General features: G+C 36.7%; 1 protein-coding gene across 8 annotated transcripts in view; it reads left to right on the forward strand.

The window, feature by feature from the left end:
• The window catches only part of PARD3 (par-3 family cell polarity regulator), a 440,918-nt gene that overhangs the window by 376,737 nt on the left and 42,369 nt on the right, over positions 1–21,812 (forward strand). The gene's annotated exons all lie outside the window — the stretch shown is intronic.

The raw sequence follows: 21,812 nt of genomic DNA on the forward strand, positions 1-21,812 counted from the left end.
AACTGCGAGGTGCACTCTCCTTTTTTGTCAAGTAGACTTGTAGCCATTTGACAGCAAGATTCTGTGCATGCTTTTGTTTTGCAATTTTATGTAAGAGTTGGAAAGATTTTGAACTCCCTGTACAATTTTTTCTTACAGATCAGAGGGAATCATTGCAGAAATGATCAGTTACTTCACTTGTAGGTATAAAAGAAATGCATGTGAAAACTGAGTCCCCTCTCTGTAGAGATTACATATTCATTTATATTGAGAAGTGTCATGTAAATGTGGAAAATAGTGATGATTATATCATTTTCACTGTGGCTGAAACTGATGATTGTAAAAAATCAGGTTACTTTTTTAAAAAACATATAAGCTGATAAAATTTATTATTTCTATCTTGCGGCATTGTTAATTGGCTAATTACTGTCGCCGCTATAGTGATATTCTTTTTATGAGAAGTTGAGTGAACAGGGGGAGATTGAAAATCCAAAGTTTAATCTAGAGAAAGAGAAGTTGTCATTAGAATAAAGTTGAAATTACAAACACTGAGAAATTCACAAATTAAGATCTCCATATGTGGGGGTCACTAGGATAAGAAATGTGTTTCTGTTCTTAGCTGCTCTTGGGTATGATGGTCTCTGCTGAGACAGGTAATAGTGTATTAGGGATTAAAGTAAGGTCTTTCTGATTTGTTTGCATTTTAATGAGAATGTAATTTCTTAGTCTTACCTCCATGTAAAACCTCCACACTGTCAGATTTGTAGGGATATTCATGAGTTTAAAAGGAATGGTAGTTAATTAGCATTTGGAATATACTATAGCTTTGAAAATGTGGACTGGGGGTGGGATAAGTCTGAAACCAAAATAGACTAGCACAACATAAGTTTCTATTTGAAGTGAACTAATTGAACTAAATTACTGGGTTTTACATGGATAGTCTGTCTCCTGATTTTTATTATGTTTATAAATTGATCCTTATTATAATGGCTGTTGTTGGGTCAATGAATTGTTGACAAAAGAACCTCTTCAACTTTGCCTTTGATTATTCATGGTATGCTGTTCATCTTTGGAATAATATTCTGTAGTTTAGGCTTTTAGAGCACAAAGAGCAAAACTTTTATAAACTGAAAGAAGGCAGGCTCGAAGATATTTTAGGCCTCATATACAAACACTTTCCATTTAAGCCTTTGTTCGGGAGAGTTTTGTTCACAAATAAGCCTATGGATATCGAGTTGATTTTTAAAATTTTTACTCAAAAGACCTTTATTTCCTCATCTGAGGCATGCAGTGTGTTGTAAGACTTCCAGCAATAAACAACTTGTTTGTTAAGTAATATACAAGTATCTAAATAATAATTGTTTCTTTGCTATTTCTTAATCTTAGTCTCAGCTGTATTGTTCCTGGAATCTTTGCTAAATTTATTTCCAAGGCACTAACTCATGGGAGCAGTCTCATGATTTCAAACTGAAAGACTCGATTGGGCTTTTGTAACATTTTATTTATGGAGTTCGTTTATTGGCTTTTCTGTAATGCTCAGTGCTGTGGTGTCTGAACACCTCATGGACATTAATGCTTCAAGTATCTCAGCACTCCATTGCAGTTGGGAAAGTTTTATTCTATGGATGGGGAGTTGAAGCACTTAAAAATTGGCTGGCATAATCTCACTGCCACTTTGCAGCAGAGTTCAGGAAAGAACCTGTATTATTTAACTCCCTTTCCAGCACCTTGAGCAAAACACCAGCTTTCCTCTCTAAACAAGTTTGCACTTGTTTTCCAATGACAAATAGATGGTCAAAGTGGTTTAAAGGTCTGTCACGGTTGGAAAACATCAACTGTGATTCCAAAGTTAACCAGGAGCTTAAATTTTCCATCTGCTGGCAATGGCCACGGCCCCTTGAATTGCGGACACCACAAAACCCCTGGGGATGCACCATGACTTTGTCATAGTTCAGCTGAAATTGAAAACTCTGAGTGTTTTGGGACATGGAACAGGCACCAGTGAACTGTGAATTCTATCTATAAGTGTGTCTGTATTTTTGCAGGGAAATCACTGAAAATGCTGTGAAAGAGGAGGGAGCAACATAATTGCTAAAATAGAAGTGTTTCCATGTGGGAGCATCATCAAAGTGAAGGAGGGGTTGTTGGGAAAATTATTCTGATCACCAAAGTTTATTTGAGTTTGGTACATCTGTACAAATGCAATTTACCTTTAAGTGTGGTTGGCTGTTGTGTTAAGCTCCCTGTCCACTGTGAGGAAACCACCGTTATGGCTTTCATATGGGAAGGAATTCAGGAGTGCCTTGTTTACATTGCTACCATTTATAAAACATTTAAAGCAGCTATTCTGCTGAATAAACATTCGAGAGCCTGAAGGATAAGCATATCGCTTAAACTTCTTAAGACTAAACTTTCCAAACCATTTCCTGCCAGAGGGACCTAGCAGTAAAATTGCAAACTCTGTGCTCCAAGATGAGATAGGCAGAATTAGATTAAGCAGCTTACTGTTGACATGTCTATTGATCTGGGTTCAGCGCCGTTTCCTGTCTCTGCTAGCAGTTAGATTGCTGTATACAATAACACAGTGGCCTGGTTTATGTGAAATTGGGGGACTCCGAGCATCAATTACTCCAGGAAGGCAGTGGCACTGGGAGATAAGGTTAAGCCGCTCACAGTGTTTAAGACTGCTGAAACCCAAGCAACATATTTGCTGTCTAAATTGCTGCTTATAAATTTGACAGCATTCCATTTATGTTGTTGATTTTTTCCCCCTCTCCAAAGAGAGATCATCCTGTATTATTCTCTGCAGGTAGCAGTTTGGTTCTCATATAAACACGCATTGTTCGTTAGCCTTCACTTCCTATCAGCCCTTTGTTAAAAGTTCCAAAGCATCACCTGGATATTTGAATAGAAAATACTTAAACAGAAGGGAGAAGAGCATGAAATGTTATAGAAAATAACCATAATAAACTAACAATATTTTCATGGTCATATTGATTCTAGTATTGCATTAAAGGTATTCTTCTTTTTTTTTTCCCTTGCTATTTAGGGACACAGCATTGAATAAAAGCGGCGAAAAGGAAAATAATCTGGTACCCTTGAATTTCTTATTTAGTGTTCTGTTTTCTTCATAAGCAGCTCTCTTTCTTATGTTGTGCGACTTTTTTCTCTTTCTCAGAGACTGTTAACAGAATCAGTTAAAAGCAAAATGATGCTTTTCACATTTAAAGCAGCCTGTAGAGAATTGTTTCAGGGGTCTGCTTGTGATTAACCCAACCTGGATTTTTTTTCCTCTTGAAGAGGGTCATACAGAAGAGTTTTTCTCCGGGGGCACCTTTTAAGTCACTTTAGGTGGCTATCTCAGTTTTATGCCACACGCATTTTCATTGTCTTAAAATCAACCTTCAAAAAGAAATTCCTTATTCCCATAGAAGTATGAGCAAAGTTGTGTCAGTTCTGGCATTGTGATGGGAGATCTGTGCTGTGAAACTGATGAAAGGAAATATTTTAATAGTGACATTTGAGTTCATTTATCATGACATTTTAGGGACTTGGTGGTACATATTTTTATCTTTGAACAATCTCCCAGCAGTCTACTGCCATTAAAGTGGGGGAGGGCACTCCTTCCACACAGAGCATAATGCTATAAAAGTCCAAAATGATGCAGCAGTCAGCTGTGATGAACTGAAGTAGTTCTAACTGGTATGTGACAAAAAATGGAATTGTCTCCTTTTATTAATTTTTAAATATCTTGGCATGCTATAATTAACATTGCCCTATGCTAAAATTGCAACAACATCTGAGCTTCTGTATATTGGCTCATACCTTGATGCTATAAATGAATGTAGGAATATGGGAAAGCTAACAGAACATATTTAAAGTATGCTTTAGTATTTCACTGACATATTTTTGAGTTTTATTTTAATGACTTGCTGATTGATGTTCTTGTTGGCAATGCATAAGGGGCACTGAAGTACTACCAGCAGGTGGGCACTAATAGATACTTTATATTGCTGAAGATTATAACCATCAATACAAAATTTACTCCAATTATTGCAAGGAGGCTGAACCCAAAAAGTCCAATGTCACTGGGGTTTATAATTCCGTCCTCATCTAATGCTATTGTGCAGGTACATGTGTGATCTTTATGGGGAGTATCCACTTTCAGACACTGCACTGCCTCATCACAATAGGTTTCTGTCATTTAGTGATTTAAATTACATCCTATTATTTTGTTAACTCCTTTAATAAGTGTTTTAAACTGCCACCTTTCTACTCTTTCTTTCTTGCACCTTCTCCCTCCTGCAGAGTCTCCTTGCAGGCTTGCTAATTCTTCAGGGGTTTTCCTGACACTTTCCTGTCCATCAGTCCTGTACAGTTAATCAAGGGAACCAGTGAGCATGCAGGGGTTAGCCTGGAGTAGAGTTAATCGGGCTGGCTTTGACTTAATTGTGCCTATTGTTATAGGGGAAATCAGCACCTGGTGCAGGGGGCCAGTGCTGCTGATTGCTTGAGAGGCTTAGCTTGCAGTACTGTGTACAGCATGATGACTTGCCCCAGAGTTACTTCTAGCTGTAAAGAAAGAATTCTAACATTTTTAGCCTAGAAAAGCATGAAAGTAATAGCTTAAAAGCAGATAAGCTCATACCTTGGTAATTAAAATAAAGAACAAATTAATAATACCCATTGCAGCTACTCTTCTTGGCTGCTAAAATTGTATTGTAAGTGAATTGGATGCAGCACATATGTATTTAACTACGAGCACTCTTTAGCACATCTGTACATTGTCTAGCATAGCCAGATAGTAAAAAGGAACTATAGGAAAGTGATGTGGAGTGACTCAGATCAGTGTCTGAAGGCATCAAAGACTCGTGGTTTTTTAAGGTCCAACACAGCTTTATCACAGACTGCAATTGATTGTAATTTAGCTTGTTTTCCACCAAAAAAAAAAAAAAAATCAGAAAAGCAAGTGCTGGATTCCCACTAAAAGTGAGCTCATGTTACGTGAAGAACAGTTGCATTTGTTTGATGCTTTGATTAAAGTGCAAGCTAAGAAGGAGATTTGGACAAAGTAAATGTTTTGGTTGTTGACTTGCAGATACCTAGATAGCTACAGACCTTGCTATAGCTCTGCAGTTGTGTCTCTTTGATGGTGTTGATATTGCAAAATGAACTCTTACAGAATAAAGACATATCAAGCCACTAAAAGCCAGCAGAAAGCAGTGTAAAACCCAGGCAAATTCGAAAAGGATAACAATGGTTCTACAGATGCTGTCAGATGAACTGTCACCCAAGAGCATATCAGCAGAATATTTCCAGTTCAACCTTACAGACCACATTTTTATGTCACTGACTTTACATAGTTCCTAAATTTTTCTGTGTTGGGGTAAGATCCAGAAGCCACAATATCTTCAGCTATATGTGAGGTACCTCTAGCAGTGTGATAAATAGCTCACATATGCCACAGGGTGGATGCACTTCCTCTTTTCATGATATTAGTGATACATTAGTATCATTCCAAATATAATAGCAAAGGAAAAATCTCATAAAATTAATATTTTCCAATATCTAACATTGTTTTCCTAGCTAAGTATGAAGGGAATTGCATCTTTTTGAGGTGTTGCATGACAAACTGCCAAATGGTATCAGGGTTCTCAGCATTCAAGGGAATGTATTGTAAAGAGTTAAGTAGTGTTTTAATAAATCACTTGATTTTATGAAATTCTTTCAGAAAAGAATTTATAATTCCCTAAATAATGGAGAGAAACAGTCCTGAAATTATTTACATTTTCTTCTCATTGGTTTCATGTGTCCAGATCTTTAAACTGAAATAAAATCTTTTTATTTCTCCTCAGATCTCTGTTTCATTATATGTAAGACTTGAAGTCCAGTGCCATTTTCACAGTATAAAAAAAATATTTTATTCAATCCATTTGATTTTTAAACCTTTATTTAGGACATCCTACAACTTTCTATAAAAATAATTTTTAGTGATCTTTCTTCCATTTGAAATTGAATTGTTTCTTAAGAGCAAAGTTTGTCCTGTTCTAAGGACATGGAAGAATTGCACATATGACAGTGCTAGCTAGCTTTGTGCCTGAAGCTTTCATGATGGAGTCATTTACAATTTTACTTCTTCATTGATAAGCCATTATCTCTAGACTGTTTTTATAACTGCAGGGTTTTGCACTTTGCCACGGAAGAGTAGGACTAAGTTCACAGCAATCTATTTCCTTAATTTCTCCATAATGCACCGTGACCTTTCCCAGGATGGTGTTTCTTTGTAGCAAGATGAAGAGGAAGAAAAATAAGAGTTTGCCCTTTCCAACTAATTGACCAATATTTTGTTTTAAAGGTAGTGTTACCATTTTAACACAGTTGTTAAAGATATAATTTCTTTATTCCTTTGTTCTACTGACTCCTCCAATACTCTGAAACATGCCATAACTGCAGTCTTAAGCTTATTATGTAGAAATTACAAGTAGAGTTCTATTCAGTCTATTATTCAGTCACAATGCTTGCAAGTAATACCCTTGGTAATGTTTGTTACAATATGGTGATGACGATTGAAGTATTTGTTTACTAATTTGTTCTCTTAAGTGTGTTTTAACATTTCAATCTTTAAAGGATGTCCTGTGGGAGGAGGAGTAGTTTTTCGAGCTATGCATTATGAAAGAATGGAAAAATCTTTTATTTTTAGGTAACTCATTTGAAGAATAAAAGTTAAATAACATTCTATGAGTAAAAAATGTAATACGCTATAAGAAAACTTTGTGTTTCTTATATTTTCTTGAGGAAATCTTATTTTTGTAAAATGTTCTCAGAAAGATGTGTGATCTGGATTGCACAAGCAGCTATAAAGTGAGACTCAATGAGGAAATAAAGGCACTTTGCATTTACTGATTCTGCTCCCAAGCCATATGTTTTAACATGCATGGGGTTTGTTTTGCTGTTTCAGGGCGGAGAAGCAGTAAAAGCAAATATTCGCATATACATGCGCGGCAGACTCCAAATTCAGCTCTTTCTGAACATAAATTTGCTATCTTCCAAGTAGGAATGGAAGGTTCCCTGTGATGTGGCAGGCATTGCAGTGCATAAGGAACAGTTGTACGCTGGATGGACAGACATTCTCAGTACATCAGACTTCTCTGTGCTCAATTGGAAAAGCTATTAAGCAGTGACTGCAGGGCAGTGTTTTTACTTTTTCCATGTCTTGGCTTGTTTATGTTAAATCAGACCACAGGAGGTCTGTTGCGTTTCCCTGGCAGTTATTGCAAGGCTTGCTGTGGCAAATTCTATTTATGACACTTGCTGTATCCTAGGTGCAGTGAATCTTGGCAGACAATCTGGAAAATTTCCCATCTTTTTACTTGCGGAATGTAATATCTCAGTAATGGTGTGACTATGGTGATTCACTGTGAAGGTCTTAAGTTCAACTACCACAGTAGCCAAAAAATCTAGACACATTTTAATTGCTGGCATGACATTTGAAATATTTGCTTCACCACTGGGTGCAAAGTATTAAACTGAAACTCCTCCTGTTTTGGCTAGAGTATATTCAAATTGAAGAGAATATCCAAGAGCAGCATTTCAGAGACATAGGTTAATGGCTCTGGCCAGCATTTTTTACCAACTATGGTCATGTCTGTTAAGAGCAAATAATCTTACATGTGTGTGTTTTGGCACTGCAGCTATTCTCACTGATGCATGCACTGTCAGTCATGTGATTGTCCTACATAAATAACATATTGATGATTACAGAGATCTAGGATTCTGTTATGGTTCTGCAGGAGTGTAAACAAGTTGTCAAAAATAATTTTCCATACGCTGAATGCCACTGGTTATTCCATTGTAAAGTCTCACTTTAAAACCACCAACCAACTTCTCTTAAGGCAAAAGTGAACCTTATAAAATCAGAGACCATTGCAACCTTTTGGTAAAATATTTCATATTAACTTAGGGAATGCAAAAACACATGCAGTTTATTTACAAGACAGTAAAATAACATGACAGTGAACAGGTGAGCTATGCTCAATTGCTTTCTTCTGGGACTTTTAGAATCTTCTGCTGCTTTTAAAACCTGCATCTCATGGTCAGGCAGGGGGGAATTAATCTTCTGTTTATAAAACAAACCAAGTTATGGCCTCAGGACCCTATTGTCTAGAGTGAAAATGATGATTATATAGATGGCCATCAAAGGGACAGTGGTCATACGACTGCTGGGTGAATAATAAGGCTTCTGTGGGGTTTTTGGTGTCTTGTCTTTGTGTTGGGCTGCTGATACAGTTTGATAAATGTGTAGAGCTGGAGGATCCATGGGATAATTGGCACAATTGCCACAGATCTCTGGGAGGTTGCCTGGAGCATCTGTCCTGTAGCTGAGAACCCCAGCTCTGGCAATGCCACAGACCTATTTGCCATCTTGTCGTTAGTTTCCATGTAGTGACAGAGCACATGGGTCCACTCAGTTGCTTGTGGAGGCTGCATCAGCATGGAAGGACTAACCTTTTCCTGGCATCTCTTTTTTTTTTTTTTGTGCCATATCAGATTTCCAAACTCTCATGCAGTTTCACGTCTGTCATTGGCATGGAAGTGTTGACAGCTGCTACATGATGGCAAAGCAAATGCATCCTTGCCTTCTTGCAGTCCTCCCACTTGTGACTCACATGGAGTTTTTTTTAAAGAGCGAGTATAAAGACTTTAAGGACAAAGGATTTCTTTCATCATTTTGGGAAGCTTTTTCTTTCTTGTGCTAAGAACCATCAGAATACTAAATTTTTCAGTGGGGGTTGTACCTGCTTTATAAGACCGACACCTGTGGACTGCCATAATTAATATGTGTAATTATTAAAATAATTATGTGTATGATTAATAATCTAAAAGTGGTAAGAGAGGACAAAGGAAGTGAAAGAGAGCTCAGTCTTCTTCTTCCCAGCTGCTGATGCCAGTGACTTCAGGAATGAATGCCGATCATGCCAGAAATGCAAACAGCGTGTGGAAGGGTTTGTTTCCATTGTAAAGAGATAGGATACTTAATTAATTTCATGAGGCCTCTGGGCTGCTGTTGACAAAAATGCTTACACCACAAAGTTAGGTTGCGGGTTAAGGGTAGTGTTAGGAAAGGTTTGAAGTGCTGATCCCTAGACTCAAATTACCTTTAACATTTTTTTTAATGATACAGATACACTAGTTGTGCTTAATTCCACTTTGCTGTCTCAAGCAATCTTTCCCTTGAGTCACTGAAAGTTTTATTACAACAATTTAATCTGATTATGAAAGTTAATATACTTGTACCATCTTTTAATTTGCATGAGTAAAATTATCTTTTTTCACATTTCAACCAGATTAGAAGTATATAGTAGAGACTTGTGAGTTTCAAAGGCTAAAATCTTGCAGTGCAATGTGTTATAAAGGCAATATAATAAAAAGCAGTGTGTTACTGACTTGATGGAAATCAATACAAAATTATTTTTAAAAATCTTTAGCAGTTTGAATCATGTAAGTCAAAAATGCGTATCTTGAATCACCCAGGAACTTGGATGAAATATAGAAAAGCACACACATAAGAAATAAGAGTGGGAGGAATCCTGAACAATGATCACAAGAACCTGAAAACACACATTTTGTTTCCTAGCACCTGTGTGTTTGAGTTTAGTTGAAGCAGAAGGTATAAAGTATCTTGAGGCAGCCCTGTTTTTAGGCTACTGGGCCATGTCCACAGCAGCCCCGGGGTTTGCCTCTGTTGCCTGTGCCCTGCAGAGGTGGAGTGCCCCAAGTGCCCCTGCAGAGGTTCAAGTGCTCCTCAGGGGTGTCACCCTCGCCCGGGAATGGGGTCACTGGAGGATGTGCCAAACACACACTTCTGCTGCTCTCACTTGAGCTGAGCTGAAGCCCTTCAGGGGCGAGTTATCCCTGATACTGTGCAGTGAGTTGCTGACACCAGGGATATGGTGAAAGGTGATAAAAGTGTCACTCTGGCTGACTGTAGGATGTTTAGCAAACCCATTATTATTTCCAGAGACTGCTTTTGCACTGCAGAACTTCCTAATGTGCTGCCTTAGAAAGCTCAGCTGTAGGATAGCATCTGCTCCATGCTTTTATCTTTCTTTGCCTTTTCTGCAGTTCCTGATTTTACTTGTGTCTTGCAGAGGCACAGAGGTGTAATGGGACACAGGTTGAATGTGATGGAGAAATAAATGAAAATAGTAAAACTGTGTGCAATGTCTAAGGAATGAGAAGCCATTGGCCATCTTAATGTGGAGAACAGATATGGTTTAGAACCAGGTGATTAGGGGCACAGCAGGCAGCCAGGAGGGCTGTGGCTGCGTATGAAAATAGTATCTTTACAAGACTAAGAAAATAGGCTGAATGTAGTGTGAAATTACCGAGAATTTATTTGAACGCATTTTCACATCATCTAAGAGATAATCCACAGACAGCACAGGACTTAAAAACACTTAAATTTGTAAATGCATGTTACACCATTTTTTCATTAGGGAATCTTTACTTTTCCCCTCCCAAACCTGGCAAAGACTGGCGCTTAGAAAATTGGCAGAATAAAAGTTCAGAGAACACTCAGAATATATCATAATGGCGATTCTCCTTGCTGAGAAATTAAATTCTCTTAGGGGGGTAAAAGGGTTGCATTTTGCATTTCTCTACATCAAAAATGTCACTGGATTATTTTCTTAAACCTACTAGATGAAAAAAAGTCATAATTTCTGAGAAGTGCCATTTGATATTTATGAAGATATTAAAAGCAATGTCATAAGTAAAATAAAATAAGCATTCAACATGTTTTTTCAGAAATAATATTTTCATTTAAAGTCAAAATGATGGATTTCCTTACTACCCTTTTTCAGCTTTTTGTGCAAATTGTATGTAAATGAATGCAAATAAGCAGTCCTCACTACTAAGTTGCTTAGAAGTATAAAAATGCATAAAATTAAGGTGTTCAGACAGAGCTGTGCATTTCATTTATGTAAAGAATGTTTAAAATTACATATTTCAGCTAGAAGTGTTATTGTTTCAGGTAATAAAATGCTTTTTTTGTGCATTACAGAGGAAGTGCACAGAAATTTTGCTACCTTCTGAAGACCTATTAGTGTATATAGGAATTAGTCCTGTGTCAGCCAACCAACCAACCAACCAACCAATCAAGGAACTGTGAAATAATTAAGAGGTCAGCACTGCAATTTTGAGTGTTTTCCACCCATGTATGGACTAAGTTCCACCAACTTTCATGGCCTGTTGTCTGTCTGTCTAGTTAACACTTCTGCAGTAGATAAACCCGAAACTCAGTGGAAAAGAAACCTTGAAAATCAGAACCATAGAAATTTTTTTTTTCATTCAAACCTGCTTAAAACCTGGTGCTACAGCCAGCAGACTCCCCACCCAACTCTAATAGGGCTTTGCAGCATGAGAAAGGAAAGTTCTGCTTGATTTTCAATAAGATACCAAGCTTGAGTAATGCCTGTGGTACCATAAGGGATTAATGATCTCTACGCTATTTATAACAAGGCAAACTAAATTGCAATTTTTAGAGAATTGTTGGAGTTTTATTGTGCTGCCCAGCTAAATTCAGTGAGTAGGACTCATCAGTGTGTAAAACAGAGTTAATTTATACTGACTATCCCCCATCTTTGAATGGAAGCTCTAAGTAAATCATCTTTTCTGGTCATTAATTGGGGCTGTTTGCATTTCTTTTGCTGTGGGAGCATAAGTATGAAATATTAACTAAACTTCTCTGGTGGAAATGCCCCCTCATGCCTCATACTTGATGTGGAAAATGTTTGCTCTTCTTGCAGAACTCCCCTGTAACTGGAGGATGAGAGCTGTTAAGGGTGCAATTGAAACACCTAGTGATAATTGGCACTTAAAACAAATTTCCATAGCTCTAGAAACAGGAAACCAAGGTATCTCTAGAAAGTCATTTGATGAACACTTCCGAAATATTGGGAAGTGTGTAGTGAATCTTTCAATAATTGAGTCCATCATGATTGATCTTAGAGTTTTTTGAAGTAATTGATGGTATTTCTATAGTTCAGTCCGTTAGTGCAAATAATTATTAATCAATATGCACTCAGCTCTTACTTTAGAAGATAATTTTAACACATGATTTATTCTGAACATTTCAATTGAACTACCTTTACAAGGATAAAATCAATTGGCTAGTAGTCTAAGGCACTTTAATTATCTGAAGAGCTATATTCCATTTTAGGCTTTTTTTTTTTTAGATTGTTTAGTTGGTTTTTGTTTTTTGCATTTTTTTTAATACATTGTCCCATTATGATATAATCTTTCTGCTGGGCTGTGCTTTGCTATCCTCAGAAATACAATAATTCTCTATTTCAGGTTATTTAGCCTTAGAAATTTTCAGTTCAATACTGAAAACACACTAGGTTTAAGCCCTAATATTGGAAATTAAATAATGTGCAAAACAAAATAAAAATATAGCTTTTTCCACATGAGAAAACAGTTGGTTTGGTTTGTTGGTTTGGTTGGGTTTTTTTGTGTCACATATTTGTAATTTCTTTAGATGTTTTCTCATTCATAGCAAGCATAGCAGTGGAAAATTACAGGTAATTTGAAATGATAGTGTGATGCCAGAACTTAGACAGAGGTTTGAAACATTACAGGACAAAAGGTGAAATTATTAATTCATTTGCAGTGAATATTAAATTCCTGAAATATGCATTACTCTCTCATTATATTTATATTTATGTGTTTTAATATGCCTGTAAATATTATTGTGAGTCTGAAGGAGCATTTGTGCCGTGTCCATGAGCATGTCAATACAGCCTTTCAAAGTAATTTGCACTTGGGCTGAGGCATAAGGTTATGGAGCCATCTGTCGTCATGAAAAATCATTAGAATAAAGAGTGTGGTACAATTCCACTCATGTTCATGATACGTTGCATTTCAACAACACCAATACAAACACTTCTCTCAGATGCCCTTCATAGGCCTACCAGGGAAACTTGAAACAATCTACTTGTGAACAAGCAGAGCAAATGCCAGTGGATTCACACCAGACTAAGACTTCAGCCTGCAGTCTTGTGGTGGCTCTTTGGGATCTGGGGTGGGTTACCCTGAAAGTTCCAGGGGGAGAGTTTCTGACTCTAACAATAAAAGGAGTTGATGTTCTTGAAATGGCCTGAAGTTAGTATTTGATTATATATACATTCTTTGTTGCATTTCTTGTATTTCTCTCAAATTGGACAATGAACATATAAACGTCCGGTTTGCTATTCTATGAAATTATAGTCATTGTTTCTGAGTTCTCATGGCTTTCTATAAAGCTGCAAGAGATGAGTCTTCTGTTCCTTTGGAATAGTACAGGATTTTTTTTTCTTGGTACACCAGAAAAGCTATATGTCTTCAAAGTAGGAAAGTTTAGATCTTAGGGTTGTATTTTGCTGGAAACATTCCTTAAGAAGATTCCTTGAAGGATGTTAGTAATGTACGTGTAAGATTTTTAAAGAAGCCAATAATAAAGAGAAAGCACTACAGTCTGAGGACCCAATTACTGAAACACTTGTACATATGTTTACTTTTAAGTCATTAAGTACTGTGCATATGGAAAACATCATGTCCTTAATTTCTGAGCCTTGATCTTCAAATGTAAGTGTTGTAGAAGCAGGGTTTTTGAATTTTGTCCTGTTAGGTGCTGAGTGCCTTATTTACTGTCTGATCTAGTGGAAGATCTGCCTGCTCGATAGCTTGTAGCAGGTAACTTTGTTATCCAGGCAATCAGAAAGGAAGGAGTGAATTTGCTTTAGGGTGTAAAAATACATTTCACTTGATGTTAATTCCTACAGCTGATGGCATGACTGGCTCTGAATGACCTCCCAGAGGATGTCCTGGAAGGAATGCTATAGTAGTGTGTATTTTCCTGCTAAGAGCCTGTGACAGATGATCATACATTAAATTATGTTGCGGATGAGACAGAGAGAAGCAATAACAATGTGAATATTAGAATAAACCTTTGCTCATTTCAAGTGGATAATTAATGTTGTCAGTGGCTTGATCTGAGATCAAGATTTCTGTAGGAGTAAGGGAGGGGTCAGACTTCAGACATATTTGCTGCTCTTTGGTGTCTGAGAGTATGCATGCTATCTCCCCTTCTGCAGAAATAGCATCTCTTCTGTTTTCCTCTGTAACAATGCCTGTAATCTGAACTTTTGCATTAATATATGTAGCTAAAGTTTTTAATGAGAATTCTGACCTGGTTCAAATCAACCAGACTTTTTTTCCTTTCAGTTTAGTTAATGGTCTTTCTATTTTTTTGCTCAATAGCCTGTTTGAAGAACAGCTTTTAAAAACCTGGGGTTGGAAGCAGTGCCATATCATCTGCCTTATGAGAAAAGAGTTGAGGAAAATGCGTTCGTGTAGCCAAATCAATAGTTTCTTAACCTGGCTGTTTTAGCTATATATTTTTTGAAGGTATGATTATCTCCAACGACAGACAAGCTGTCTACTGGGTCTAGTAAAGGTGAACTCTTTTAGATTATTTAGTTCCATATCCAACAGAAGTGAACTATTCAGGAAGTGTATTTAGAAAAGTCTATTTTTCATGAGTTCTAAGGCTAGAACAAAGGACAGGAGATCATGATGGTGTGCTGGTAGGGCTGCCACATGCAGAAGTACAATAGCGAGCACCTCTGACTGCGGAGGAACTGTCGAAGCACTGTAAAATCAAGTTGCTGTGTGTGAAAGATCAAGCAGGTTAACTCCTGGGATTTTTTTCTATCAAGATGCTTTCTTCCTTCCATTCTGTTGCCTGCTGTCTTCAGAGCACAGTGGTATTGAGACTGCCGATTTAAAACATCTGTCTTTCCATCTCGAGTATACTACAGAAAGATAGCTCTCAATTTAGTCCTATAAAATGTAGCTGCATGTTAAGATGCCTTTGGTTTTAGGAAATTTTATCCTTCTTGAAGTTGGAGGCTAGACAGCTATTTTCTGTAGTGTTTTCTATATCATGACCCCATTGTTATTTCTTTTTAAAGAGTATTTTTAGGCATTATTACTCAATTCAGATCTATTTAATTAAGCCTGGATTAGGAACCAATATTATTTTGTATTGCCCAACTGAGTGTTTTCTTATGTGTCTGAATTCTGGTTTTGAGATTCATGAAAACAGCGGCAAGCTCAGTATTGTTGTAAGGAAAGAGTCATAGTGTTATTTTAAAACAAATTTGGAAATAGATACATTTTATTAATTTTATATAATGGATAATTATTTAATTATCCATCCACTCATATGAAACACTGGAATTTTCATACTGCGATGAATTTGATTAATTTGACTTATTGGGTACAAATAAGTCTGAACTAAAAATGCAAATGCATTGAACATCGTATGAAGAAGTGGGCATTAAAACCATGTCTTGAGAAAAATGATAAAGTTTACATTTTCAGGTTATATGATGCAAATACAATTATAATGTCATTATAGGTACTCACCACAGGCTTAAACTTTCAGGTTTGAACTCACATAAAACTGTCTTAATTTATGAGCTATGTCATGTTAGTGTTGGATAACTAGCTAGAGGATAAATCTGTACTTAATACAAATCTCTCTGAGTTGATGACGTTGAATATAATTTATATAGAAAGTATAGATCTTTTGTGAGAAACAGAGCAGTTTTATTTGACAGCTTTAGTTATAGGCATGTTATTATCCTCTACCCTTGCATGTATTCTCAGGAACATTTTTTTGCCTTTTACACTTTATTTAGCATTTGAGGATTTTTTATTTTCATTTTCAGCTAACTCATGTCTTCTTGTGCTACGGTTTGGAGATTTCTATTGTTTATAGCCATTTTTGTAATCATAAAATCATAGAATTGTTTGTGTTGGGAGGGACCTGTTAAGGGTTAGCTAATCCAGCCCCCTTGCTGTGAGCAGTGAAATCTTCAGGCAGATCATGCCGAGATCTTTGTTTATGTCTCAGATGTCTGCTGGTGTTGAAAAAGGAGGAAGGAGCCCACTATGTCTGGTGATCATGTAGTGTAAGGGCAGCCAGAGATTACTCCTTCATGTTGCATTTTGGGAGGGCAGGACCAGAGGCTCCTGGCTTATTTCAGAAGTCCTTCATTAACTGGATATAGGATGCACCACTCTCATAACTGATTACCATGCTATGCTATTCATAAATAACATGCAATTAGCATATGTTAATAATAAGCAATATTCAGCTGAAATGTCACAATCCAAGCAGCTTAAACAACATCTGTTTGAGCAAGACATGCAATACACATTCTACCTCTGTTTTACAGAACATCACTTAACCAAAATTCTTGGTTAACCAAAGTTTGCTTGTCTCTCCCAGGGTTGTACAGCATACAGACATTAGTCAGCTTTGCTGAGCATAGCCCCTGTAAAACTGGCATTTAAGCCAGCTGGCATATTTCTGCTGCATTCTGGGACTGAGAACATGAAACACAGTTTGTTTGGAAGGAAAGGAATCCAGCAAGCCTTGGAAAAGCTGAGAAAATCTCTTCCTAACTGATAAAATAAATGAAATCTTAGCTGAAGGTTTTGATGGTCCCTCAAGACATTTGACTAGGCACAAAGATGGAGATGTAGAAATGTGTCACTGTGGCATATCTGTAAATCTCTCTATATGATGTATGTATATGTTCCCATATGAATACTGATATGTGGGTGAAAATCACATGAGAAATTATGAATACTTTTCTAAATATAATATTCTGCCAGGATATTAAGTCCCTTTTTCAAGAACACCATAAGCATCTTTGCACTAATAATTTATTTGAGAAATTTATTAACTCTGCTCCATGTTTGTGGTCATGTGCAAACCACCTATTTTTTGTAGGCCCTGCTTTCCAAGTTTTGTTTCTGATTTAAGACCTTCTTTCTCTGTACTGGTCAGTGTCCAAAGTAGTATTTATTTTATTTTATTGCTCAAGCCATGGTTTCATGGACTGGTAGCTCTTCTGCAGTCAGTAAAACAATTCCTTTTGTTACCAAGTCTATTTTTCCCACTGTTACCTTGACTTGAAGAATTGATTTGCTTCATTGTATTAGAGATAATATTTTCTGACAGCTTTTGAGTACAGATCATTAAAAAATTGCCAGTCTGAAATGTTGACTTTTGTCTCTTTTTTCTATTTTTTTCTTTTTTTTTTTTTTTTTGTCTCAAAAATAGCTTATTGCATCTTTCAACTTTCTATATAATTAAATCTCCTTGAAAACTCATGTGAATTCTGTGTTGGATTGTACAGGTTGTAATTAAGCAGAGTTATTAACAATTCTGTTGTTGATAAATTTTTGCACAACTCTGCTCTTGCACATGCCAGTTGACTTTATAGGTCTGATCTTTCTGCACAGGCTGAAAGACTAATGTACTCTGTGTACTGTTGACAGTTTTACACTATTGTAAAACCTGAGTAACAGAATACAAAACTGTGCCAAAATCATGTGCTAGCTATATGAATAGTAGAAGATTTATGGTATCTTTAACTGCCTGTTTCTTTACATTTAATGGCTCTTGTTCTCTAAATGATGAGCTAGACAAGTGTTTCGTTGACACTTGACAATTGACACCTGATTTAGGAAATTAATTATGTTTACTCTTTTCAAATAAAACAAGAATTTTGTATGCTCTGGAGTTTGTCCAAGCCCAGGTCATGCTAAAAACAAAGTTCTGGTTAGGAGCTGTCTCTTTTAAGCAAAGAATATCTTGTGATGTTTAATCATAACCATCAGTATCAGAAAAGAGCATCACCATTTCCTAGCTATGTTCTTAATGGCAAGCTCTTCATAATGGATTTCCAACAAAACTCAGTGCATATTATTGTTTTGAAGTTTATTCATCAGCTACATTAGAGCCCCAGATATTTACATTTTGAGTAATTTATTTTTGTTCTCCTTCTTCCATATCTGTCTTTTGTTCACTATATTTGTCTTTGTATGAAGTTCTTCCTGGTCCATAGTTGAAATTACTGAGTAGTGTTTTCCTGTGACTGTTTAAATGATAATATTTTGTACAAGAGCACAGCAGGGATGTCTCCTCAGTTATATCTCAGTTCTAAGAGGAAGTAACCGTACCCAAATCACTTCACTAGAGCTTTGCATGTTACTTTATTCAAGCCTAAAATGATGCTCCTGTAGAAGACGATGCAAGAAACTGCAGAAATTGCAGCCTCTCATATTTATATTTTTACACCTTGTACTTCTGACAGAGTCAAACCAGGCTACAAAACAAGACATTTTTTATTTTTGAAAGGGGAACTTCTATGCAGCAGATATGTGAGCTGTGCATAGAACTGTGTGCTTACCATGCTGGTTAGAAAGGTAAACAGAGCTTCATTAACACATGGGGCAATTCTTCATCCTTGACTTTCAGTATTGAATACTACACAGAAGTTAGTCTTCCTCAGCTGTTTACTCAGTAGGGAAACAATTTGGCTTCCCTATAAGCCTGTTTTCTCCTCCATTGAGACCAGCCTGCTAAGGAACTGGAATAGCCATGATCATACTTCTGCATCATGCTCTCCTTGTCCCAAGGCAGTAAACAAAGGGTTAACTCAGAACAGGAGTGTAAATACTCTGAATGTGTCAATGTGAGGGCAGAGAGGGGCTACCAAAGTACCTCTGGTGTTCCATTGAGCAGACTGACTTCTTGCAATTTTAGAGATCTTGTTGTTCATGACATGCTACTAAGTAGGTAATAGCTGGACTGCAGATTAATGCAGGGGGCAGTTTATTTTCCCATTGGATTAAAGCTTGCAGAAAACAGATGAACAGAAGAGGAAAGATCAGACTTAGTGGAGGAGAAGAAGTGACTTTGGGAGCTTTTAATCATTTTGCCTGAATTAAAAACCATCTGGTATTTTTAATTTTTTTTAAAATACATCAGCAAAAAAAGAGTCAGTTTCTATCACGGATTTATTTTTCTGCTTCAGCAACCAATAGGCTTGTACTCAATTATTTATAATGACGTATCAGTAGCTGTGAAGAGTTCAGATTTAATATGGTAATGGCAGTATTATATCAGCACGCAAACTTTAAAATTAGGTGGAATGAAACATTTTAAAGTAATGTTTTAGTAATTTCTTTCTATTAACCCCTCAGTAGCTTCAGCTCTGCTGTGCAGACGTGAGTTTTTCTAAGGAGCAGTTGAATATGAGTCTGTGGAGATTCATTCTTTCCATAGATGCCCTGTAAGGTTCTCAGGCACAGATTCATGAAAATTACAAAATAATTCTATCCAAAGGTTGTGTGTTAGCAATGCAAGTCCATGTCCCATCTGTTCTGAGCAGTTAAGAAGGTATCTTTCTGATTCCCAATGCATTTCACAGTGAATCAAGGCATAATAAATGGGGGCAATTCAGACCCCATTCTCAATTCCTTGTTTATATTGTCTAAGGGGAAATTCTGCTTCTGTATTTCTCTGACTATGACATGTGAGGTGTGTTCTGCTTTCAAACAAGAATTTGGCGCTGTCATGTTTTTGATTGAACTTCTTACATCATGTTGTCCATTCCAAGATCATGAGGGTGCTTAAAGAAGTCCTGAGGTTAAAATTTTCTGTTCTTTAGATGCATGTTATTGATTTTCTGAGCCTTTAGAGATTTAGTGGCTTTTGTTTGCAGGCTTTTCTGCATCTGTCACGTGAGTAGGTCTCACTTTAAAGGAGAAAAAATTATTTTTTTTGAGAAGCAGAACTGAAAGTCTTATGTCCTACAGGTTTTTGTCCTGTATTTTCTAAACTCTTTGTTTCCAGAAAGATACCAGCTCCCTTCCTATTGCACTGCCACCTGAAAAAAAGGCACCAGTTGTATGAAGTTCAGCAAGTCTAAAGCTGCACATACACTGAGTAGCCAGGATAAGAATGTTGGTCAACCAACTGACAGCTCCACAGCACTGTCTTGGGGTTGTGTTATGACCACAGTTTCAGTGGAGGGGCCAGCAATTTCAGTTTCTGTCCTTGTTCCAGAGAGTTATTTGTACAGAACTTTAAGGAATTTAAATATTTATGATACTTTTATCCCTAATTCTATCTTAAATCAGGCTGTAGTTGGAAAGATATTTGTATTTTTTAGTACAGACCAGCATGATCATAAAAGCTTCCTTTTCTTAGGCAACTAGATTAAAAATGCAAGGGATGTGTAACTTCCATCACTTGGCTCTTTGGGAAAATACATAAATGTCATAAGAGTAAGGATTAAATTGTGAGACTTGGATAACAGAGCTGCTATATTCTGCTCATAAACTGATCTAATTTCTCAGATATAAAATGTGTGATCAGGCTGTGCAGTTTTGAGAATATTTTTCCTATTTACCATGGCAGACTATTGGCAGGAAGAAGCAAAACTGCCTATTACATAGGCATGCTAAAGCTGCAGCAACTAAACCGAAGTTGAGGTGGAAACCTCAGACACTGGACTTTCATTAGGAGAGTAACAGCCTCTGCTCTTCCCCAGCATTGCTATTCTCTTCATATTGGTGATTTTATAACCACAGAAAGCTCTGTGAATTTAATTGTTGGAAGTTAGCTTTTATTTCTTTTACCAACATCTAAAATTCATGCTCAGGGGCACCAGTCAGTCAGGAAACAAATCTTTGCTCTGAGTTAGCCTTCGCAGGTGGTTTAAAGAAAATTTAATTCCTTCCCACTTGGCCATGCCAACACCTTTATCCTCTTGTTGAGTTCAAAATGAGTCTCCTCTGAGCTCACCATCGGTGTTGCTGAAGTTGATCGTCAAGCCTGAGGTGCTAAACAGTTGTGCAGGTGGCAAGTTTTGCACATCACCTCTGTGCCTATTATTTTGCCTGAAAAAAATGTAACAGTACCTTTCCCAGAAGTGGCAGCAATGAAAAATTGTACCACTTTCTGTGTCAGCAATTTTAAATGCTAATTATACCTGCTAGTGGATAAACATAGGGGCTCTTCTAACAAGAACATAATTTATCTTTTTATCCCTTCATCATCATGTCCACAGTGTTCTAATTAGTAGGGTTACTGAAGTCTATTGTGTGGTAACTTTATGGTATTTCTACTCTTTGGTGTATTTTCTACAGTAATGTGCAACTTTGTAATGCCTTTCTAGGTTTTCTGCTTCTTTCCTCTGAACATATGTTATGCCATTTGTCAAGTGATTTAATAGTGCCCCTTGACCTTAAAAATAAAATAAAGCTAGATTAGTGTATAAGACCATGGAAAAACTTTAAAAGCAGCTTCTACTGCAGCTTCTCTCACTCAATCTGAGAGTCATGAGCGAGGATCATTTACTACTTGCTGTTCCTGCAGTAGGTGAAATGACATGGTCTGTCTCCTTATTTATCATAATATTTAGTTTATGTAATGGAAGGTTTAATTTTTGGTAAGGAAGTACAAAGATACCATTAAAAAAAGGTACAAAGAGATAGATCTGTTCCAATAATGAATTATTTATAATATAGTCAGTGTTAGCTAGAAACACTGGCTACTTAGCCCATTGCAACACCTGTACCACTATCTTATTCTTTATCACTGAACTAACAGATATCGTATTTACATCAGTGCTTAAATTCAATGGGAAAAAAACAATGTGGCATGAATTTGACAGATGCACCATAAGAACTTAAACACCTGTTTTCTGTTTAGTAATTTAAGAGCTTTGGAAAGCACAAGCACAATGCAGACCTAGGGCATGTGTGACAAATATAATTTCTCTTTAGGATTCTCAGTCATCACATAAAAGAGATTTTTAAAAAACGTTTAGGGTTGTTTTTGGATTTTTTTGCAACATTTCAACTTTAATTTTCTGATATTGGGGAACTGATAGTTGTTAGTAATGTCTTTAAAATTTGAGCAATTC

Source organism: Cinclus cinclus, chromosome 1 (assembly GCF_963662255.1).
Source record: "Cinclus cinclus chromosome 1, bCinCin1.1, whole genome shotgun sequence".
NCBI classification, from domain to species: domain Eukaryota; kingdom Metazoa; phylum Chordata; class Aves; order Passeriformes; family Cinclidae; genus Cinclus; species Cinclus cinclus.